This window comes from Castor canadensis, chromosome 5 (assembly GCF_047511655.1).
Source record: "Castor canadensis chromosome 5, mCasCan1.hap1v2, whole genome shotgun sequence".
Lineage (NCBI taxonomy): Eukaryota > Metazoa > Chordata > Mammalia > Rodentia > Castoridae > Castor > Castor canadensis.
Window position 1 is genome coordinate 114,055,817 of NC_133390.1, and position 25,337 is coordinate 114,081,153.

The 25,337-nt window shown below is 38.5% G+C and overlaps 1 long non-coding RNA gene across 1 annotated transcript; it reads right to left on the reverse strand.

The window, feature by feature from the left end:
- Nucleotides 1–11,598: 11,598 nt before the first annotated feature.
- LOC141423097 (uncharacterized) lies at nt 11,599–24,563 on the reverse strand. Its single transcript, XR_012447750.1, has 3 exons — nt 24,446–24,563; nt 17,205–17,363; nt 11,599–11,838 (listed from the first exon to the last, which is right to left on the reverse strand). It is a non-coding gene; the product is annotated as an uncharacterized lncRNA (long non-coding RNA).
- Between the last annotated feature and the right edge of the window lie 774 nt (nt 24,564–25,337).

Genomic DNA, 25,337 nt, shown 5'->3' on the forward strand with positions numbered 1-25,337 from the left:
AAAAGCAAAAAGGCCTCACTGCTGTAATGACCGTGCTCTCTGTCTTTAGCTTACCTTGGAAATAGGATACAAGATCCAAAGGGTATAAGCATTTATGAGGTTCAGTTAATGATAGTCTCAAGGAAGTGAGATTCACCAAAAATTGTGTAGTAAGTAAAACAAAAGACCTTATAATTCCAAATCTCTGTTCTCTTTCTTCCCTGTCCCCTTTCCTCTCCTTCCCTCCCCTCTCCTCCCCTCTCCTTTGCTTGCCTTCCCTTCCCACATTCCCCTTTCCCCCCTTTTCCCTGTTTTCCCTTTCCTTTTTCTTTCTTTCTGGTGCTGGGGATCAAATCCAGGGCCTCATGCATGACAGGTGAGCCCTCTAACACTGAGCTCCATCCCCAGCCCCTGTCTCCACTCTCACTTGACCTTCTTTTCTGTCTCTATATCTGGACAATAATTTTAAGGGGAGATACCAATGTGTGTTCAAGGAATGAGTGAACCTATTACATATACAAATTCTTTCCCTTTCTCTGTATGTAAAACCTTAAGACAAATACTAATTTATTTTAAAAAAGAACTAATTCGTGGTAAATGTTCTCATTTTTTGCTGTTAAAGTATCCCACCCTTAGGGAGTGAATTCAAGTATGAGATATTTGATATATTGTAAGAACTTTTGTAAATACCACAATGTACCCCCACCCAGCTCAACAATAAAAAACCATATAACTACAGACACACACACACACACACACACACACAAACAAATAAGAAGTGAAAGTGAAAAAAAAATTCAGAGAACTAACTCAATGTTTAAGAAATGGTTCTCCTGTAATCCAAAACAAAGGAGCTTGTAAGAATGCTCGTTTTAAGAGAAATTTAATTACATACTTTTGGATTACCTAATTCCTTATTCACACACATGTTGTTTTGTAAAAACTCAAAGGAACTCTTAGCCTTAAGAATGGGAAGTTCTATTTTGCCAAGTATAAGGCAGTTTTTGTGCCAAGAGTTTCAAGTTTTACTTAATATTAACTTGCATCTCTTATTTGAAGAAACTTGGCGAAAACCTGGAACCATTCCATAACTGGAAAACAAAAACAGCTTATGAAAGATGGATTTCTTGGTATCTAACAAAATAATCAAAAAGACAATAGAATAAATGCAGATGGAGACTTGACTTCTTCCCAATTCACAGATGAGCCGTTATAAATCTCTGAAAAAAACCTTGCAAATTGGTACATTATTTTTTCATCACAATTATATGCTAATAATCAAACAGTTTACATAAATACTAACACAGTGCCAAGATCTTTGATAAGGGCTATGGAAAGTTAATGTAATTTAATCCTCTCAACAGCAATAAGAGTGAGATACCATTCCCATATTTATTTCACTGCTGGGAAAACTGAGAGAGAGATGTCAGTTACCTTTTCCCAGTTTATGCAGTTATAAGGAGGTGATGTTACCAGTTTTTGCCTCCAAACTGGATCCTTCCTCCATCTTGGAATTGTAGAACCAGTAATAAGACTGAACACCAATTGAGCAGTGAAGGAGACTTTTATTCTTTCCCAAGAATAGAAGTGGGAGATAAACTGGCAAGTCAACTTCTTGAACCTTGGGAGTTGGGAGGTTATAGATCTAGAGAAAAGAAATGAAGGGGAGGAATATGATAATAAAGATGGAATATTCATGTCTTTTCTGGGTGGCCCTTCTGCTCTTTGTAGGGTCCTTTCTATTGCCATGGAACTTCTTACCTGTCATGGCATAGAAGGAGTGATATTTAGCATGCAGATGGGATTATAATGAAGTTAGAGGTTTTCTGGGGGTCACTCTGGCAGTCATCTTAGATCCAACCAATTTCAGCCAGCCCTCAGAAGAGGAACTTCTGGCCTATAGGCATCTAGTTTTCAAAGATGAATCAGATTGGAGTGGGATAGAAATCCAGCTAGGTCAACTAGGCAGTACTCAAGGTGAGAGTGGGTCTGGGATTTGACTTTGAGGATCTCACATCCAAGCAAGGCTCTCATCTGGTTGCTATGGCACATTCTAACCAAATACAAATGTTTGTTTTTTGAGGCAAAAGCATGAATCTTATGATCAGTTTAACTCTCCTTGTTGAAAACTCCTTGGTATCCTTCTAATTCTGTGTGGAATGGTTAGTAGTCAGGACAAATTATGGAAATATCCTTAATTCTAACTTATCTTCATACCTGTGACTCTTAGATTATTTTTGGTTCTCAGACTGCTTTGACAATTAAACAAAAGTCAAATGTATTACTTATATTTTAAAAAGCAGATACAGCTGGGCATGGTGGCTCAAGCCTATAGTCCTAGTTACTGAGGAGGCAGAGCTCAAAAGAATTGAGGCTTGAGGTCAGCCTGGGCAAAAAGTTTGCAAGACCCCATTTCAACCAACAGTTGAGCTTGTGGCACGGGACTGTCATCCCAGGTGTGCAAGGAAGCATAAATAAAAAGATCCTAGTCCAGACTGTCATGGGCATAAAGTGAGACCTTATCTCAAAAATAACCAAAACAAAAAGGTCTGGTGTGGAATAGCTCAAGCGTCTAGCAAGCACAAGGCCCTGAGTTCAACTCCTAGTACCACCAAAGGAAGAAAATCAGCAGATACATATTAAACAACTACTTAACCTTTTAGAATACTCACAGATTCCACGTCACTTGGAGGGGTAAGCCCTTGCCAGCATCTTCCCTTTCTCCTCTACCATCACCTTTTTTAGAAAATTAAATTCTTTATGAATTACCAGATGGAGACTTCCCTCTTTCCAGGTCACATAGTTCACCTACTCAGTAGATGTCTTACTTATTGAGGTAAGTGAAACCATAGTGCTTAATTACTGGTGCTTTTTTCTAGACATAAAGAGAACTTGAACTTGTGCTCATTGTAGAAGGAAGATGCATGTACTGAACTGAATGATCTTGTACACCACCTGGGAGGTTGACCCTAATTTGAATCATACATTAGAAATTTTACTACCTAAATGCCTGAGTCCTAGAAACTCTAAGTCACAATCTCCAAAAAAAGTTAAATATATGACCCAAAGAAGTTTAGATTTACTAAGCAGTTAGTCCTTATTTAGTCTTGTCTAATTTCTGAAACTTTTAGATTCACCCATCACTTTTCTGATCCCAGAAAAGCTGTGCTCTTAACTTGACAAGATATTGGTAATTTTCTTTTCTCCTCAAATGGAGTTTAGCTCACAAAGTTATACAGCACTTACAGCATTGTTATTGAGACTCATTTCTATGTTCAGAATCATGACTTTCTAAATTTCTACCATCATGGTGGCCCTTTGGCTCCCCTCTGACACCTCAGGAAGCCAGCTTTGTTCCTGATTTTTCTCGCTGTGTCTCAGGAGAACTCCTGATGAGTGCCTAGAGTGCTACTTTCATTATTCCATACTCTTTACTCTTGGTCACTCACATTTGGATGGCTTCGGATGTTAATGAAACCAATCTCCCTGTGACTTGGTAATTGTGATCAGCCAGATCTTTCCCAACAAGAGTTCAGGAAGAGGCCATTACTGTTATCATGTTTTAGTTTTGTGTCTCTTGCTTCAGCTTCCCCATCTACACAATTAAGATAATAGGGTAACGGGAATTAAAGAGCTAATGTATTTGAAAAATGTAGAATACTATCTTGCGTTACGTAAATGTTGGTGATAGTTTCATTAACAGCACTGGTAGTGTTTTTACTGCCTTGGCTTAAACTAAGGCATTCAAATAAAGGATACAGTCAGTTCTTAATTATAGCTAATGGTAGCCTAAACCTTATGATAGTTTGAGAATTAAAATTCAAGTCTATTTATTTAATAACATTTCTAATATCTATTATGTGCCAGGCATACTACTATGCATACAATTCCCATAATCTAACCAAGTTAGAACAACTGTATTCAACAATCAACCAAAATTGTTACAAAGAAAAACCCAGAACAGAATGTAAAGTTGCCAGGCAGTGTGTTCTTGGTCAGTGGAGCGAAGGGCATTGCCTTTTCTACCAGAGCTAAAACATGAGTCACCTTGTTATCTTAGCTGCTTCCCTTGTAACTGTCATTTCTTCTTTGTTGTTCTGAACTCTGCTGGAGGAGAACATGTTCTCTGCACTGTTTCATCTTACTTTTTCATTGGGATTCCTAAGTACCCCATTTGTTTGGACTGGTTTAATGATTCCCTGGGAAGGCTAAGCAATTTTTACACTGCTCGTGAAAGTTCTTGACATTGATTCTGTAAGTTAGTTCAATGAAATTATTTAGTATTTTCATTGTGTCAGGTATTCAGGTTAAAGGGTGAATATAATACTGCTGTCCGAGACAGACTCCAAAGTAGGGAATCTTGATCTGTCGTGGAGCCTAACTAAGTTCACAAGAGTGGTGGCACCAGTCCACGTTACAACTTTCCCTCCATTCTCCCATTTTTCATTATACCATGTACCACACATTTGAAAACATAGTGTCTTTGAGTCACAGTCTGTAGGAGTATATTCTGGGTTTTACACTATGAGTTTTTTCCAGTAGTGGTAATGGGTTGTAGTGAATCATTTATTTACACTTTCTCAATCAGTTTATTTTGAACTAAGACATGTATTTACTGATAGAGAAAACACACGAGTCTGTGAGTGAGTGTGGTTCAATATTTTTCCACTGGAAAAAGAAGCAAGGGAAACCTCTTCTAAGTTTTACTAGCTAGTTAGTTATCTTGATGTTCTCAAATGGGTCCAAAGTATTAGATTCCACATTATCCCCCTATGCATGTGCACACATACATGTTGTGAAGGATGGGAAGGAACTGTAACATCTATAGAATCAGAAATAGTATTTCAGACAAAGAAAAGCAAGTAGCATATTACTAATTTGGACCCAGTTACATGTTTATTGCACTTTTATTTGTTTGGAATAAGTACCTCTACCTTCACTAATTTGTAATGCTTTCATAGAAAGAAATTTCTTGTGCTATGCATTGCATGGGAAATCTTACTATGGTTGGAATTGTTTTTATCAGTCAGGTTGCAATCAATATATAATATAAGGTAGTAATTGTTGTCAGCTGATTGATTTTGCATTATTCATGTAGTTCTCAACTAACTTTTATGTCCTTATAGTTATTGTGCTTGCATTTCTTATTTTCACAACAATAGGGGTATCTGATTCTGCCTCTACAGATCACAAATTGGACATGCCCATGTTTGGATAACAAAATAGTACATGATACAATTTCCTATACAATGCTTCAGCCAAAATACAACTCTCTTAGTTTCCCTCCAACTCCTCTGACTGCTGCTTTTTGGATTGTGCTGTTGTTTTTCATCCATCTGGGGAACATGACATTGTTCCCCAGGCTTCTCTCCTCTGTCCTGTTCTACACATCTTGGTCCCATACACTCTCCTTTGGTCATCTAATTTATTCTGAAGACTTTTTGGTAACACTTATAGACCATTGAAACTTATTTGTATCTCCAGTCTGGATCTTTTTTGACCTCCTAATGAAATTATCAAGATTCCCCCCAAGTCCTTCCTGCTGTCAATGAAGTGCATCACTGACTCCTCTTCATGCCCTTCACAGTGGGACATCATCCCTCCAGGAGAAGTATGGTCATCCTTGATGCTTTCTTTCCTTTACCATCCACTTGGAGCTCTCTATTCCAGCCCTCAAGGAAGCCAGTTGGTGACCTCTGCTCCCCTGACTGTGCCTCCATCAAAGTCATGACCATTTCTCAACCTGGATAACTGGAAGACCCTCTTAACTGTCCTCACACATGTAAGGTTTCTTTTTTCTTTAATCTACCATCCCCATGGTCACCAGCACTCAAAAAACACAAGTCCTTCACTTTGACATACCATCACACATGCAGAATGAAGTTTAAACTTAGCAGGACCTACAAAGCCTTCCACAGTCTGTCCAGAAGTAGCCTCTTCTCTTGGTTCAGGTCTACTCATGACATTCCCATCAGGTCCTCACCCCAGGCCTGTCACTTGTCTTCAGATAGCCCCTGTCTTTTCACTGTTTTGTGTTTTGTTGTTTCTATTTCTTCTGTGTAAAATGTCTTCCCTTCTCCTTTTCTCTCTAAAAAACTCTTCTTCATGTTGCAAGGCCCATGTCAAACCTTCCAAGATGCCTTCTCCACCTTCCCGTGCAGTGTGGGCTGCTCCTGACCTAGGCTTCCACTCTGCTTTCTACTTAGTCGATGTGTGGAACACATATCACTCGGTGCTACCATTTGTTTCTGTTTGATTTTTTGTAATCCACAAAATTTTGAGCTCCTTTTGGCTAAGAACCTTCCAATCATCCACCATTCTCCTGTTGCCCAAAGTAGTGTGTGGCTATCTCAACTGTGAATCAAAGAAATTTTAGAGTAATATTTAAAGAACTATCAAGGAAAAGTGTACGTGGCTCTTTTCTCACACCCATAGTCAAGTGTACCAGTCATTGGTCAACTTTTGTGCTTCTCTGTTCTCTAATACTGAACTTTTCATGTATTTACTTTTAGTTTTGCAAAGCATTAGACTTTGATGTGTTTATAGATTCCTGGTGATTTGGCATCAACATTTTAAGTACTTATAAGTATAATAGCCCATCTTTCTCCAAAGCAGATCCATCTCTGAGATGGTATTGGCTGACTACTCAATGCTCCCACCTCAGCAGTACTGTAACTGTTCAGTCCTCACCTTAACCACTTTAAAGGCAGAAGTTGCATTAAGCCTTCTGTTGATCAAAAGAGTAACTCTGAATCACACTTATCTACCATGGGGGTTGTCACACCTTCATTATTTGTGTTCAAAATTCACAAATAAAGATGAAGACATCTAATTTTTCTCTAATACTCCTAAACTGTTATGATCTTCCTTCTCTAACCATAGCAAGATTTTCCATTCTATTTGTCTTCCCCACTCCACCAGTGCCTTCCTTGTGATGAAAGTGTCATGTGCTCAGCTCTGCTATTGTTTTTAACACTAGACCTTGCTTTCTGTTCACTCAGCATTGCCATTTTCTCCTGAAAAGAAAGAATACTCATCTAAATAATTTATTTACTTACATGTGCTGATAACGAATGAAGTTTCAAAAGATATTTTCTTCTGTGGTAGGTCAAACTATAATTCATGAATTTTAGAAATTATTCCTTCCTGGCAAAATAGGTTTCTAAAGTGTCTGTGTGTGTGTGTGTGTGTGTGTGTGTGTGTGTGTGTGTGTGTGTCTGCAGTAACTATTGGCAGTAATGTAGGTGTCTATATCTCTTTCTTCTTCCCAATCCTACACTTGTATTATCTTAATGGCTTTTATCTGTAAATGTGATTTTGCTAAATTGTCTTTTTGCATGGAAAGTAAAAGATGTGAAATATGAACACACTTCCAAGTTAAAAACAATAAGCTAATATTTATTGGACACTTACTTACCAGACACTCAGCTAAGCATTTTGCATGGATTATCTCATTTGGGCCATGAACTATAATAAAATGGAAACATTAAATGAAATATTTAAAAGCAAAGTCAAAGCACTAACTGCACTTATAAAACATAGAAACTCTGAATAATGTCTCTCATTTTTAAGCACTGCACTCAGGCACTCAGTCTGCATTTTTCCTTTTGTTTTCTTTTCTTGGTTTGTGATAGGTTTTATTCCTTTTGCAGAATTTCTTGACTTTCATTATTGAATGTTTTTGAATCACCTCTCATTTTTTAAATTTTTCACTTGAACAGTCTGAAAGGAGTTTTGAAATTTTTTAATTTGAATGTCAATTGTTCAAATCAAATTAGCTCGAATGTCAATTGTTCAAATCAAATTAGTTGGCTTCAATATCCAGAAGCCAACAATGTTTAGCCAAGTATGCCCATCTTGAGGTTTGAATTTGTTTTTAAGTGGTACAGCTGCTGCAGTGAATCCTGTATGTTGAAATTTGGATGGTTTTTACTTTGGAAGGGAGTAATAGATCTGACAGCAAAATTGTTATTCCTACAAAAATGTTTTTTAAAAGTATGTATTTACATAGGAAAGTAAATGTGTCATAGTTATTTATTGCTTTTCATTCATAACTTAGTAGTTAATTGCCATACAAGTTTGTATTTATTCTCTGTCATTCTATGTTGGTTTTGTTTATTTTTTCCAATGAGAGTTTGGTACAATGACATTATGCCCAGTTTATATGCTCATCATAAAAACACAGGAGCATATTAGATTTGCATTTTTAAAAAGAAAATGATACGTATCTACTCAAATGACTATGTTTCCTATCGTGTTTGGATAATTTGCCAGGATCAAGATCAAATAAAAGAGCACGGCTAAATCACATGTCCCTCCACTGGAGAAGCTGTGTGTTTCTGCACAGGAACTGAAGAGTGGTGGGACCCCCTTGTCCTCTATTTCCCCTAGGTGATCTCCTTGGCCCATGCTTGTGACCTGCACACAGGAGGCCCGAGAATGCCACACAGAAAGGTAGACACAGGGAAAGGGGACAGAGATTTCTGGGAGATGCCTTTTGCAAGCAAAGTCACCTCAGTGTCCTGGTGATCGCCACTGCCACTATGAGATTGGTCTGTTCAAACTGCCTTAGGACAGAAAAAGAAAAAATGTAAATTAAAAATGGAGGCATTTAAAAGCTATGATTGAAGAGCATTTGGCTTAAAGAGGGTTAAATGAACCAAGGGACTGTTTACTTAGCACATCTATTGCTTTGTAGTAAAGTGTCATTTCTGATCACTGGTCTAGTCAAACGTGTGTGCAGAGTGCAAAACTGTTGCCTGGTTGATCGGAACAATACTTCTCCCACTTTCTGGCAGGAGTTATGACTGAACACAACATCTTTGACAACTGAGCCCTGGCCCCAGAATGTGCTCTGTGCTGAGAGGATCCAGGCCCCAGGTTAGAGGGAAGGAGAAAGGACTCTAAGAAACCCTGTGCATTCACTTCTTCTTTGCAGTTCCTTCAGTAATGACTTTTATACACATTTTATTTGGTTTCCTCTCATCTGCTTTTAATAATGCCTTCTCTCTCCTTAATTAATTACTTATTCGAATCTATGCTACTTGAGTCAAAAAATGATATTGCAGCATCCAAAGGGCTTAGATGGGAGAATAAAATTTAGAAAGAAAGTAAATAGGGAACAACACATTGTAATTCATGACAATTGATCTCACCCGGATGACTGCTGTGACACTTCAATCTGTTGTATCGATATCAGCCCTGATTGCTCTATTGTGTTTGTGCTGGTTCAGAAGAGAGAAAAGTATCTAATTAAATAAGGTAATGTTGTGGCTATGCTTGGTGTGCTGTATTTAAATTTATTTTACATATTACTTCTGGTTCTCGATTTATGTCAGACCTGCTTTTAAAATATTCTTTCTCTTATCTAACACTGTGACGAACAAGAGGAAGATCTGTAATGCTGACTCAATAATTAATCATTAATTATAAATTTGAAAATTAGAATGCATTAGAGAACACAACGTACTCAAGTCTAAGACTCATCACAAAGATTCCATTATATCCAGATAGAGCTCCAGAGGGACATATTCAATTTAAAAGAAAAGAATTCAGCTTCCCTTCTCTTAAATTCACACTTAGTTTCCCCTTTGAGTGATTTAGATTATTTTTAATTTCAAAATAATAATTATTTCTATAGTGCTGAGGTAGATTCTAGTAGTAATAAAAGACTAATAAAAATGAGACATTTTAAAACTTGAATCTAATGACCGTTAATAATCCCCCAACAGTAGTCTCCTTGAGGACAGAGACACTCATGTTATCTTTGAGTCGTTCTCAGATACCTAGTTGGAATTGTCACTTTGCCCATATGTTATCTTAATAATGGAAGTCTGCTTACATGAATTAGGAAAGATAAAACACAAGCAAAGTGAAGAATGAAGAAACATGAGTGAAGGCAAGAAAAACCTGTAGCTCAGATGAAGGATTTCTTGTTATTAAACTCAGTAAAGATACTTCAAAGGACCCACATGTGTGCAGCTGCCTGTCAGTCTCCTTTCTGCCTCTGCTGGGTTCAGCACCTTTTTCTCTTCTGTACCTGTCTCCCTAGATTTTGTACTTCACCCTCAATTTTCTGTTTTTCTCACTGAGGCAATCCCAGTTTGACTGTACCCCCATATCTGCAGCTATATGCAAGAACTTTCTATCTTAATATTTTATTTTCATCTCAAATTCAAGAACAGAAAATCTAAATCCTTTCACTTCACATGTATGTAGCTCGTTGTCCTCTCCATGCTGTCACCCATTGAGGTAATTGGCCTCCTTCTTCATTTGCTGAAGCAAAATCCTTTATTCTACCTCACAAACGCGGGAGATTTATAAACAAAGGACATGTTTACAAGAACTTCCTGCCCTCAATAACAGTAAAGCTAACCAAAAAAACTGAAAAAAAGTGTCTACATTGCACCTCACAGGGATCTGAAGCTTAACGCTACACCCTAAGGATTATTATCAAGACACAATTTCAGTGTAATTTATATAGGACACCAGTTTCTCTACACAAATAGTTCAAGTACTGTTTGTAAGTGAAGGAAAAAAATTCATTGCAGAAACAAACAACTATGAAGCTCTCTGCTATGGTTTGGATATAGTTTGAGTGTTCTCCAAATGTCCACGTGTTGTCACCAGGGTGAGAGGGGAAGTGATGGAGCCTTTAAGAGGTGGGGCCCAGACAGAGGTACTTAGGTCTTTAGGAGTATCTCCCTTGAAAGGGACTAATTCTGGTCTCACAGGATGAGGTTTTGGATGAACAAGTTGTTATAAAAATAATTAGGCTGACTTTTGCTCTCTGGCTTTCTTCCTTGTCACATGACTTCCTCAGCTTTTGTGCCATGTGTTGTCAGTCACAATGCCTTCACCAGAGGCTGAACTGACTAGGCTGCTTGATCTTGAACATCCAGCCTCCAAAAGTGTGAAGTAAATAAGTCTCTTCACAAAGTACTCAGCATCAAGTATACTGCTACAGCAGCAAAACATGACCTAATACACTTCCCAGTACTGTTCACCAGCAAGGAAGAGTGGACTGTGGCATGTGTGCTAGTCAGCTTTTGGTCACTGAAAAAATGCCCTAGATAATCAACTGAGTAAAGGAAAAGTTTATCTGGGCTTAGACATTTCAGTCTGTAGTTGTTTGACCCTGTCATTTGGACCTGTGGTGACACAGTACATTATGGCAGTAGCTTGGGGCAGAGGTTTGTTCACTTCACGGCAGCCAGGAAGTAAAGAGAGAGAGCAGAAGGAAGAAGCCTGGGTTACAATATTCCCTTCAAGGGCATGCCCTTAATGACCTAACTTCCTCCCACGAGGTCCCACCTCTCAAAAGTGCCTCCTCACAGAACCACAAGCTGGAGAGTAAGGATTTAATACACGAGTCTGTGTGGGACATTTCACATCCAAACTAGTGCAGCACGATTGGATCATGGGAAAGAATAAGCATATTCTATCTTGAGCCATTTCCCGCACAGCAGCTCAGCCAGACTGTAAAGACTCAGGTTCCTAACCCAGAAGCACAGTGTGAGCTGTGGTCAGCTTTTTATTCGTGAGCTATTTATTGCACAGAAGCAGAACAAACCAATTTCCAGTCACACCTTACGTGTGGTGATACCAGTCAGTCTCTCATCCAGGTGTGCTGGGTATGGAGGTAGGACTTCCAACACGTTTGAGAGGAACACTAGGTGAAATCTTGTCAGCACTTGGCTTGATTCCCCATCTGTTCCTTTGCTCCTTTCTTACCTCTTCAGGCCTGTCTCTGGGCCTCTCAACCTTCTGCCTGGTTTGCGTAAGCCTGACCACAATTCTAAAGTTTCTTGGATTCAGGTTGAATTTTGTTTTCCAACAGGATCTTGAAGAACACAGGGCCTGGAAAGGAGAAACTATGTGCTTAGTGCTGCTGCTGGCAGGTGTGGCTGTGTTAGAAGCAGTCACAGCAGTTGTCAGCCTAGCATCAGCTTCAGGATGGCAACTGCTGTTGGGGACAGAAATAAGCAAAATGTAGAAGAAAAGTTGTGATGGCAAAAAGTGACTATAATGAACATGGTATTCCTTCACACAGGAGACAGCTTTATAAAAGTACTGCCTTTTTAAGGAAATTAGAGAAAATCTGGAAAAAAAATTTTTTTTGTTGTTGTTGGCACTACTGGGGGTTGATCTGAGCACTTCACGTTTGTTAGGCAGACGCTGTACCACTTGAGCCACTCTGCCAGCCCAGAATATGGACATTTTTGATGCAAAATATAAAAATTTTTAGACACAAATTGATTGACTAATGAACCAATTAAAAATAGCAATGCTAAGGAAAAGAATAATGGAGAAAAATAATACTGTTGCAAAATACAGGAATTGATTTTAAACCAGGACACTGTGACAGTCTCAGAAATGGTGCTAGAAAAGGATATTCCAGGAAATGTTAGAATGAAAGTACTTTAATGAAATGACATGGCCCTGTAATTCAGAAGGTCTTGCTTCTCACTGGGGGTGAGAGGAATCAACCTGAGAGGAAGAAACCAACAACAAGTATTTTGGGAAATTTGAACGTGAAAAAATGTCCCAAACACAAATCAAACAGAAAGCTAGGAAGAACCACGCTGAATTCAAAACAAGTCACGTGCTGTGACCTAGCGTGCTTCTTGTTTCTTTTGCTTGCTGTTCATTGAGTTTTGACTTTGTCGTTTTTATTGAGTTTGGAAACTGCTGACCATTTTTCATCAGATTTTTTTTGGGTTCCCCTCTTTTCCAGGATTGAAAACACACGTAGGTTAGGTTGTATCATATTGATCCATGGCTCTTGTTTTTATTCGGTCGTTTTTTTCTTATATTTAGTTTTAATAGTCTCTACTGCTGTCTTCAGGTACCCCTGTCTTTTTGAGGCAGGCTAGAAGTTGGAAAAGTTTGGGGCTCATGTAGGTTGCCTGGGGAGGGGCCAGACCACCCTCACTGGCTGGGAACCTCCCATGCCCTCCCCAACTCATTCATTATTGGGTGGAACCTTCTGGGCCTCCCCTCCCATGGGATAGTATAGGTTTTAAAGGCACCTGAAAAAGAAAAGCATGCTCTTTCTGCTGGTGGACTCTACTTGTGCCCACTGTGCCCTCTGCCTTTTCTTCCCTTTCCTCACCTGGCAGAACAGGTGATTCACCTTTTCCCAAAAAAGCTATTGTACCTTACCGCATCCAGGTGCTCTGCTTGGATTTTTCCATTTGGAGCACAAAAAACCAGGATCTTCTGATCACAGACTGCACCATTAACATTTGGTATCTAATCTGCAGTGTTCTTTTCACTTGAGGTATCTTACTTTTCATCTTTAGAGTTGGGATTTCAGTCTTTTAATTTCCTTCATTTCTCTCCTCAGCATTTTCATGAAGGAAAAGCATGAATGAAGGAATATGGAGAATAATTATAATATGGCTGAATGTTCTTGGTTATTTCTATCAGCTATAAAATTCTAGGTCCATTTCTATTGACGTTTTTTCTTACTGCTCCTCAGGGCATATTTTCTTGTTCCTTCTAAGTCTGGATACTTTCCATCTGATGTTGAGGTTTCTTTTCTCTCTCCTGTGTTTGATCTTGTGTGTGTGTTTCATAGCATTTGGTGTTGGATGATTGTGCATCCTTTTAAATATTTTTTAGTCTTGTTCTCAAACTCATTAAATTCTAGGAAACCATTCTATCCTGTCAACTCTTGCCATTAAGGTTTGCTAGAGCAGGTCCTGCTAACCTTTAGTCTAGGGCTAATTTGGTTCCATTGTTGAAACAAAGGTCTCTTGAGGACTCTGATGATGCCCTATTTATGAGGGAGTCTTTCCACTCTGGCTGGTGGAGCACAATCTGTGTTGGCCCTGTGTGTACTCCAGGGACTGCCCGTCTTTTCCTCTCCAGCAGTGCTTTCCCCAGACTTAGGCTGTTTTCTTTATACAGGTGCAGATCAGCACTGAGCCAAAGACTTGAAGGGACATTTCAGCTAATCTCCAGGGCTCTTTCTGTGTAGTTTTCTCTTCTCTGGGATTTTATCCCACAATTTCTACTCACCCTGTCTTTCTTGACCATCCTACTTCAACTCAGCAAGACTGCCAAGACTCTTTTTAGTTCCTCTTTCTTCCACTACTACCGGAAACTCTCAGCTCATTTGCTTTCCTTTTCCTAGATGCACTGTCCTGTATTGTTTGCTGTCTGTGTCTGGAAACCATTGTTTACATGTTTTGTCTAGTCTTCTACTTGTTCAATGTAAAAGATAAAGTCCCATCCCTGTTAGTTCACCATGTTTGAAGAAACAGAAGTCTTCATGGTAAAATCAAATGAACTTGAATTCAAAACAAAAAACATTGAGTTGGAGTCATTTTAGTGTCATTATAAATCATAAAAATATAATTGTTTATATCTTTGTATAACATTAATTTTTTATCCGCAAATATTGGGTGTCTTCCTCTCAGAATTCTAGTGATGACGTGGAAATACATTAATAAACAAAAACTCCAAAATAGTGCTGGAGGCATTGCTGAAGCAGTAGTGTGCCTGTCTAGGAAGCAAGAAGCCTTGAGTTCAAACCCCAGTACCATTAAAAACAAGCAAACAAAGAAAAAGTCATTTCCAAAATAAAGTGATTAATACTGAGTGCTATAGAAATAAGAAAATTAGAGTGATGTCATACCAAGGTTCTATCAGACCAGTAGTTTCTGGAACAATGTTACTAGCACAAAACAAGACAGGCATTCCTCAAAGTGGGAATATCTTATGATACCCTAAAACATGCATAAACTCCTTTTGCCTGAGGAAGAAAGGGAAGGTCAGTGTTGATGGAGGGCACAGGGGAAGGGAAGAATGAGGTCACTAAGGTGAAGTGTATACTTTGTAAGCAGAGTTAAAGTGTGCACTTAGTATAAATGGGTTTGGGATGGAAAGCTGTTGGAAAGTTTTAATCAACAAAGCAAGGGAGGATTATTTTCTTCAAATCTGAAGTGAGAATTAAGACTGGAATCAAGGAGGTCATTTGGGGTTGCTTTCAGTAATCCAGGCAAGGGACACCTGACTTGGATTAGAACAGTATATGTGGATAAAAACGGAAGTAGATGGACTTGAAATTCTTGTGGACATTGAGTTAGCCAGAATTGTTGTTAAGTTGGATGGGGGAAATTTTGATTTTTTTGTTTGAAGATCTGTGTTCCTTTTCTTCCATTCATTAACATAGAGAAGAATGGGAGAAAATTTGTTTGGGTGAAATAAAATAAAAAATAATACCATAAATTACAAAGAGAAACAAAGAGGCACATACACACACACACACAAACATACACCAAAAAAAGTCTTTAATCACTTTCTGGCAAACAAAAGAAAGAAAAAGAAAAACTACAAAGTCTGGGATCTACCTTATATAATTTACTTTGCCTAATACTAATTTAACTCTATATAATTTCAAAAGAACATATATACCTTCTTTTCAATGCTCATGAAACAGTTACATAAATTAGAAGGCAGGCGTGAAAAGAAATGTTAAATTCTAACATACAGAAAGAGTAGAAATAGGTAGAAATAAATTTAAAAATATGACTAAATCAAAATAAATACCAACACTTAGAAAATTTAAAAGTATTTCCTATTGGGTGTGGTAGTACATGCTTATAATCCTAACAAACTGGGAGGAGGAAGTAGGAGAGCTCCAGCCCTGGCAAAATGAGACTGTCTCAAAAACAAAGGGGCTGCGGGTGTGACTCAGTGGTAGAGAACTTGTCTAGAATGCTAGCTGCCCTGGGATCCTTTCCCAGTACTGTAAAAAAGAAAGTATTTCCTAAAAAATTGTTCGGCTTAAAAGAATCACAAAAACCACACTGTAAACAGAAATAGAAAACCAAAGTATTAAAAATCATCATTATATACCATGGATCTAAAATAGATTCAGGGAAATCTGTAGCCTTGAAAATCTTTACAACTAAATGGCAATAAAGTACTTGACTGAAAAAAAAATAGAAAATGACCAGAAAAATAAATAGAAGAATAACACATAACAGCCCATAAACAGAAAGCTAAAAAAGAATAGATTGATAAATCTGGAAGTAGTTTATTGAAAATACCAACAAATACATAAATCACAAGCTAAAACAAAGTTATACCATAGTACAAGAGCTATGAAAACGATGGAAATCCAATTTGTATAACACAATAAAATGAGAAAAGCTGGACTAACCATACAAATTTCCAGGAAAACATAAATGTTAAGTGAGTTAAGAGGAAATAATAAGTAACACCCCTAATGTCACAACCTCGAGGCACAGATGACGTCTAAGTGATAACCTGTCCCAGAGCATCAAGACAGGGCACAACGTTTGTAATGTTTTAAAAGAAGCCAGCAAAACCTGAAAGATAATATTTTGAAAGAAGAAGGAAAAAGGGGCAAAATTTGAGTCCAGTACTACCTGTACGATCTGTATACTGTATATTATATATGTACCCTAAATAAAATGTTAGCAATTAGGATCCAAGAATACTGAAAAGACTTATGAAATCCATCCTCAATACTCACTCCAGGAATGCTAGTTAGTTAGTCAGTCTACAAACAACCATTACTGTAACAAGTAAAGGAGGACCTGTGACTGCTCTGGTTTGAATGTTGGTTCTTCATAAAACTCCTATGTTGGTACTTAAGATCCAGTGTGACAGTATTGAAGTAGGGCCTTTGGGGAGTGACTAAGTCACGAGGGCACCACCCTTGTGAATGGGATTAGTGCCTCATGAGGACGCTCCCTTGCCTCCCTTGCCACCGTGTGCACACACAGCAGAGAGCAGGCTCCTGTCAGCCGTGGAATCTGCTGGTGCCTGACCCTGGGCTCCCTCACCTCCAGAGCATGAGCGGTACATTCCTGCTGCTTATAGACTCCCAGTGTGAGGTGTGCCGAGATAGCAGAGGAATGGGCTAAGACAATGACCACCCCCAGAGATGTCCCAAGAAATACTGGTAACACCTAATAGGCCCTTTTCATTTAAACAAAACAAAACAAAAACATCTATACTATGTTTATTCTATACACCAAACTGAAAGTTCTATCTGTCTATCTAAGAAGCCTAATTTTAGGAAACATGATAAAACAAACTCAGGAAAGTCTCTATTTAACATGTCCTTAAAATTAATAAAATAAAAAACACAACAAAAGCTGTGAGAGATTGAAATTAAAAGAAATCCATTAACTCTGTTCGATGAAAACACTAAAACAATCTGACACCTTTTTTTCTCAACTCACCTTTTTCTCTCTATTAGTTTTGAAATTCCAAACTGGAAAAGTCTCATTAAAATTCAGACCATGGCAGCTGCTGCAGTTAGGTAACAGGATCAAACACAATGTCCCAACGTTGAACAGAGCGAGGTGGGATCCCCTGTTGTGTAGAAACTTTATAATTCTCTGTGGAAATTTCAAGAAAACTTACTGAAGAAATGAGGAAAATAGGATACATAAAGGTGACCAATTGCAAAATTAACATGCAAAATAGGGCTTTTCCTTCTAAACAATAATTAATTAAGAAATGCAAATGTGAGGATCTAGGTTAACATGTCAAAGTATTAGACTAGATAATCAGACCTTAAAAACCTATATAGAATGAGTTTGTAGAGCTCTCTAAAACTACTGGGGGCATAAAAGAAGGCTTAAGTAGATAAAATGACCTTTTAATCTTAAACACTAAATACTTTAAAATGGCTAATTCTTCTTAAAATAACTTACAAATATATTAAATCCCTATCAAAGCAGTAACAGGATTTTTCTTAAATTTATTAAAAAATGATTTTAAGTTTCCCTGGAAGTGCAAGTGGGAAGGATATTCAGGGAATTCTAATGAAAGGAGAAGTAGCTACAACATAAAACATCAGCTATAAAAATAATGGATAGGCAGACATTAATGAAAAATCCAGAGGAACTGTGAGGCATGGCTGAGAATTTCGTGTCATAAACATGTTGTCCAATGTCAGGGAGGGCAAGACTCATGGTGTCCCAAGGATGGTGCCATGTAACTGGTGGGCGCTTGGGAAAAGTACAAACACCCAAAACAAATCCAGAGTGACTGACCATTTAAATGAGGAAATCAAATTATACAATTATTACAATGAAGTAGAAGTCAAAATGTGTGTAATATCTTGTTGGAGAATGCTTTGTAAGTTCTGAGCATGATGTAAGAGAATGGGGTGGGGAAAGAAAAGAAAAAAGAGTCAGGAAAGGAAGAGAGGGAAGAAGGGAGAAAGGGAAGAAGAGAGCAAGAGAAATTGAAGAAAGGAAAGATTACGTTTTGACCAAATAAGAAAAAAGAACTTTTGCCTAAAAAAAAATAATAAATGAGTTTGAAGATCACCTCAGCAACAAAAACTATTTGTCACTTATATGACAGATGGAGAGTTAATGTCCCTAAATTTAAAAAATATACAAAATAAAATTTAAAATATGCACATCATGATAGGAGAAAAGGCAGAGGAATGGAAAGGCATTTCAGAAAGGAAAAGTAGAAATGACCAGAAAACACTTCCAAGAATAGCATAACTTATTATCTAGCATGGGCATTTTGAAGAGTAAAATGCAAGGTACAGGTCAACTCTCCTAAACACAGCATTTAAAATACCCACCAAGATACAAGTACCTTTTTTAGTGTAGCAACCCAACTATTATGCTTAAAACCAAGAAAACAATCCCACGGGTTCACTTGTCAATGGGGGTTTTGGTTTTATTTGAGTGTGTTTTTATCAATTCTGACACCTGTGTTCTCATGTTTTTAATCAAAGAATCCAGAAGATTTCCTTCTTTTTTCATGTTTTGGAATAGCTTCATGAAAACATCGAAAGAACTAAAATTTTCTGTCATTAAAATGGATGATAAAATATTGATACTGTTGGCTTAAAAGCAGAGCAGGTTAGGAAATGTTGTGTACAGTGTGTTTGCGCATAACTGGTTGTGGGAGTGTATGTCCATGAAAACAACTATGTCTGGAAGCACAGCATTTAATCATTTTTGGTTTTGGACAGGAATTGTGAATTTGGAATGATTTTTATTTCTTCTTTGCATATCTCCTTATATCTTTCCTTATTTCCCTTTTTTGCAATTTGTATGCTTTGGTTTTATAATTAGTAAGATAGTGGAGTAAATCCGGGACAAAAGTGACATGTCTATATCACTTCATTTTAAGTAGAACAGACAGAAAATGATGATGGGAAAAACCTTTATATTTAGAAATTCAGAGGCCACCGGGGACTTCTAAAATAGCTTCAGAAGAATGGTGAGAGAGGAAATCAGACTGCAGGACTTTAAGAAAAGACTTAGCAGAGAGGAAGCAGGAGACAGAAATGTGGAAATTGTCAGACTACTTTTATTTTCTCTCTATTCCATTGCCTCCTTTGCATTGCTCTGGTTCTATCTCGTTCTGCCTTTCACTGTTAATGACCTCTCCTTCCTCACCCAGCGGTGGCTTCTTGTGCTGCCACACCAGCTTCCTAGTTCCTTGTCATGTTCCACTAGGGGATCTTACCACTTCCTCACAAAGACAACAGGCTCAGAAATGCTTCTTACACAGGTTAAAATGCCCTGAGTCTTGACTAGAAATCCCATGCATGGGAGCGTATCACTAATCACTTACATGCTACTTTTAATGTTGCTCCTTTTCAAAATGGAGAGCTGGTCCTTTGACAGCTTCTTACTTGGTTCTCAGATCCTTGTGTTCCTTTACCAATTTTCTGATCATCTTTTACACTAGCTGTTTTCCTCGATTCTTCCTGCCTCATCCCTGCCTCCGTCCTTCCCTCTGTTCCTTCCCCATTCCCTCCCTTGATTTCTTGTGCTAGGGATGGAATCCAGGGCCTCCTGTATGCTAGGCAAGTGCTCTACTATTTTCTTTCTTTCTTTGTATGGTCATTTCCTTCTTTTCTGTACCTATGTAGTATCATAATAACACTGGAGACCTAGATTTGTTCTCCTGAGTACAAAAGGTATTAGCCAGATTATGACAATTAATTCTAATCAAGAGAACAGGAAAAAAAATGACCCGAAGGAATAGATCGTACAGGGCCTGGTGTGGTGGTGCATACCTGCAGTCCCAGCTGCAAGGAGGCATAGTTACCAGAATCAGGGTTTGAGGCTGACCCAGAGAAAAACATGAGACCCTATGCAAAAAATAACTGAAGCAACAAAAGCTACAGATGTGGCTCACATGGTAGAGTATCAACCTGCCTAGAAAGCGTGATGCCCTGGTACCCCAGTGCACCACCACCAAAAAAAGATGATACAGAACTGATACCTGATTAGCAAATGATCCATATGTGAATGTAGCCAAGTAATGACTGAGCTATGTCTACACTTACATCCTTTAAAAATGGTTTTGATGCAAGAATGATGGTTTGGGGGACAGGAGAGTACATTTGTCTCATGTCGCAGTGATTACTTCTGATTTATAGGAAATCATAGTGCATTATCTGCTTCCCTCTTATTTCCTTCAAGGGAGGCTCAGCTCCCCCAGGTGACTGGGTATTAGAATCGGTTCACTTCATCCCATCCCCACTATCACCATGCACTGGATCTGTACCAGGAACATCCCAGAAGTAACCCCCCCATCTTTTCTCTGCACCAATCCAAGTTATCTTTAGAAATGATAGCATAGTTACAGTAATCCTCTGCTTCAAATCCTTAAGTGATCCAGGTGTGGTGGTGCATGCCTACAAACACAGCATTCAGGAGGAAGAGGCTGAAGGCAGGAGGATCACAAGCTCAAAACCAGCTGGGACAAAGTTAGCAAGACCCTGTCTCAAAATAAAATAACAATAGGGTTGAAGACAAGCTCAAGTTGTAGAATACTTGCCTAAGCATGCTTTGAATTCAATTTCCAGTACTGAAACAAACAAACAACCACAACCCAAAAATAACTTCTACTATTAGTCAAGAACAATTTAAAATGTGAACATGATCCCCTTACTCACTGGCCTCAGACTCACTGGTTTTGAAGTAAAATGGGCCAAGACCTCCCACTTCTCCCACTTCTGGTCCTGCACCTGTGCTGATTTCTCTATCTGGGATTCACCTCTGTCTGCTCCTCACCTGGCCACACTCCTTTCAGTTTAAGCTCTTCCCTGGGGAAGATCTCCCCTTGGATGTGGGGCAGATATGGTGGGTTCTCTTGCTCAACACCCCTTCCAACCTCCTTTAGTGTGCTCTGCTGACCTAAGGAATTCAACAGCTTAAACTTGCATTTCCAGTACTCTGGTGCTGCTGAGGACATGAATTACATTTACCAACTAGAGGCTCTCACAGAGGACTTGAATTCAGAACCAAGCTGACTGCCGAGAAAAGCAGGGTGCAAAGCATCCATGTTTATGGTGCAGGTCTTAACAGAGTGGATGTTTTTCTGGGATCAGCTCTTTAATTCTGTGGTGTGGCTTTGAGGCACATGGCATATTAGATTTGGTAACAATCCCTTCCTGCTTAAGCTCCTAACACAGATTCTGCTGTACTGTAGGCACACAGCTACCAGGCTTCTCTGTTCTTGTCTGTCATTTCTCTCAGAGCACTTGTCCTAATTTGTAATTGCATAGTTACCCATGTGATTATCTGCCTCTGTCACTAGATTCTCAGCTTTGGGACTCTGGTACGTACTTAATACATAGCTGTTGAAGAAATGGATAAGAAAGCAAACCTTATGATTCCTCTTTAGCCGTTACCTGATTGCTTTTCTTGGGTTCTAGAACTGTAGATAGTTGTTTGGATGTAGTTACTGTTAGTGAATTTCCTTATTGTGCATGTGCACCCTCCACAGTAATCTTGTATGATTTCATCTTAGCAATACAGACTTTACTGGAAATTCCTGTTGAGTGCAATCTCATTACAATGGCCAGGGTTAAACTAAGTTTCCCCAATATTTACTCTTAGACATAAAAGAATGCATGTTGCAGAGGAAGTGTGAAAATAATTTAGCTCAACAAGTCAGGTATGAGATTTGGACAATTAGATTAATATATCCCAGCTATGCAAAGCCTTCTTTAAGTTTTCTGGTATTCAACTAGAAGGAGGAAAAACTAAGAGCTTAGAAAAAATAATTCAGTCAGGAAAGGACTGAGTTATTATTGAAATGTATACTTTCTTCAGTTGCATCACATGCTTTTCATATGAGACAAATCTGGACAGATGTTTTCTGTTAAAGGATCAAAGCATATTTAGATGTAGAAAGTCATCCAATATGTCCTACCCCATATGAAGGAGATCAACTGGAAGACAGTAGAAAATAAGATGAAACAAGAGGAAATTAGCCACTCGGCCATGAAAAGGATGTGTTGCTCAGACTTGAAAGTTAAACTTTCATGGCTGGTGCTTCCAAGTTTTCCATATGTACATCTAACTTACCTTTTAGTGACATTTGGAGACAGTGCATTCACTCCTCTTCTTGGGTTTCTTGTATTACTGAATGAAATTATCCACCCCTGAACCTGGGCATCAGCTTTTATTTTCCTCCCTTCCTGGTGGATTCATCTGCATCCAGCCAATTTGATTAATAACCAAGCTCTTAAAATTTTCCCCATTTCTTTTTTCTCCTGCTACTTTTATATTATTAAGAAAGTCTTCTGTGTGAGGGGAAGAGGTGTCAAAATGCTGAAGGAGGGTGAATATGGTGTAAATATTGTTTTTACATGTATGTAAATGGAAAATGATATCTGTTGAAACTATTCCAGGAATTAGGAGAGGGAGGTGAAGGAGAATGGTGGAGGGGATGAATTCAAATATGAGATATGTGATATATTGTAAGAACTTTTATAAATGCCACAGTGTACCCCCAAAAAGCACAACAACGAAAAAAAGACAGTCTCCTAATTGGTTTTCCATCGCTAGTCTTCTACACTTTAATCTAGAATGATTTGTCTAAAATTTGATATTGTCAGGTTACTCCTCTACTTAAAGTCTTTCAGGGGCCTCCCTTTTCAGCCAGAGAGGATATTTTATGAGCTGTTTTTATGTCTTATCACATTCCCTCCAAGCACCCTTAACTTCTTCACTGAGATACTTTGTTCTCAGAAGGCACTGAGTCTTCTCCTTACCCTCCACCTCCCAGGTTCCTGTGCACACTGTTCCTTGTGCCTCCTGTCCCTTCTGTCCTTGTGTGCTAGCTGTAACTCACATTACAGGTATCAATTTATCTTTGTCTATCTAGTTATCTAACTAACTATCTATCTACCTATCTACGAATCATCTAATCTATCTATCTTTAGTCTCCTTTGTCCCCCCTCCCTTTCTTAGAACAATTTCAACAGGTTTCATTCTTCTATTTTTAAATGTGAAAACAAAATACATCCACCATAGTCACCCTCACTCCATCCCTCCTTGTGCCCACCTCCCCCCTCACTGGTACCCATCCCTGAAAAGGACCTGTTTTACTCTCTGTCCTTCATTTTTAAAAAAGTGTGTATTGATAGTCCAAGGGGGGTTCATGTTGGTACTTCAGGCCTGTAGATATCGTGCTTCAATCAAACTAACCCCTCCCCCATTACTTACTCACTTTCTATCACCATGCTCCCCTGATACTCAACAGAGTACTTACTGCACAGTGCATTACATTGTTTCAATAGTTTTCATTCTCCAACATTTCTTTCCCTCTCCTGCCTTCAGTAGCCCCCTCAGACAGACCCCCCACTAATAGTCTTGTTCTCTTTCTCTCACTATATATATACATATATATATTTATATATATGTATATGATCATATATGTCTCTCTACATACATTTAACTTATAGGTCTAGCTTTCACATACGAGGGAAAACATGCAATCTTTGACTTGTTGAGCCTGGTTCATTTCACTTAACATGAAGTTCTCCAGTTCCATCCATTTATCTTTACAGGTTTAAATATAGACATCGCTTCCTCTAAGGAAACTTTCCCAAACTCTAGAGCTTCTGTTACTTTTGCTTCTCATAATCCCTTAAAAATTTCTATTTCCTACTTAATTTATTTATCGTACTTCTGAATTTACCTATTTGTTTGTATATATCCATCAGAATTAAGCTTGGTCTAATAGTTAAAAAAAACCAAGAGTGATTAAACATGTTGGAAGCTTTTTTTATCTTATGGAAACCCAGAGGTGAGTCTGCTAGAAAGGATGAAGGGACATGGAACTGATAGCTAGCCCCCACTGCTCCCTGGATGGTCTCCTCATAAGGACTGGGACTTTTCTTTTACACCATCCTCAGACATGACTGCCACACCTTCTACTGAGTAAATCTCCACTGAGCTAAATGCAGAAATGAATTACAGATAAAAAGTCTAAGGGCTGGAGGAGAGGCTCAAGCAGTAAGAGTGCCTGCTTAGCAAGTATGAGACCCTGAGTTCAAACCCCAGTGCCACCAACAAGAAAAGTCTAATATTGAGCAAGACAATAGACTACATTGTAATTCTTCATGTGTGAAACAGAATTTCCAAAGTTGGCTTGCTTGTCAAACTGTCAAATTCATTTTTTTTTTCAAATAAAATCTTACCTTGAATCTAGTACAAATGACTGAATGTGGAAAGCTTTGGCTGGAGAAGAGCAGCCTGTGTCCTTATGTGGTTTCCCTGAGGAGAGTCTTGAAATGTCTCCTTGGAACTTCAGGGATTACAAACCACAATCTGAAAACCATTGGATGCATGATCTCACTAGCACAGGAATCTCTGAATCTAACAAGGAGATCAAGTTACTCAAGACTCAATGAAACACTTTGAAAACTGCTGAACAATACAGGGTAGGAGGAAAGCGTGAGGAAGGGTAATTGCAAAATCCACTGAAGAGTGAACAGACATGAAAACAGCGAAGGACAGGAATGTAATACAGGTCATGTTAAGAGAAGGGTATTAGTAAGAGGGGGAGGATAAATAAAGAGGGTAAAAGACTGTGAATATGGTTGATGCATTTTCTACACATATATGAACATGGAACATTGAGGCCTATCACAGCCATTTTAAGAAGGGGGGCTGGCAGAAGAGGGAGGATAATGGCGGGAATGAACCAAACCACAGTACAATATATGTATACATGGAAATGTCACCATGAAACCACCTGCACAGCTATCATATATTAATAAAAACATTTAAAGAAAAGATTAAGTTACTATAATGTCATCGGGAAATAAGCAACCCAGCAGATTATCAATTGAAGCTGGGTTTTTTTTTTTTAGGGAAAAAGAATATCGTGTATTCTTGGACATATGCTATTCTTAACCTTCATAGCAAACTCAAAAGAATGCTTTATTATCCCCATACAGAAACTATTGCTTCATAAAGATAAGTACATCCTTCATGCCTTTGGTGAGGAGGAATGGAAATGTGCAGCTGTCCTCCAGTGTGTATTGCTCCAATTCTACCCCATGTTCTGTATAACTCCAAGAGGACACT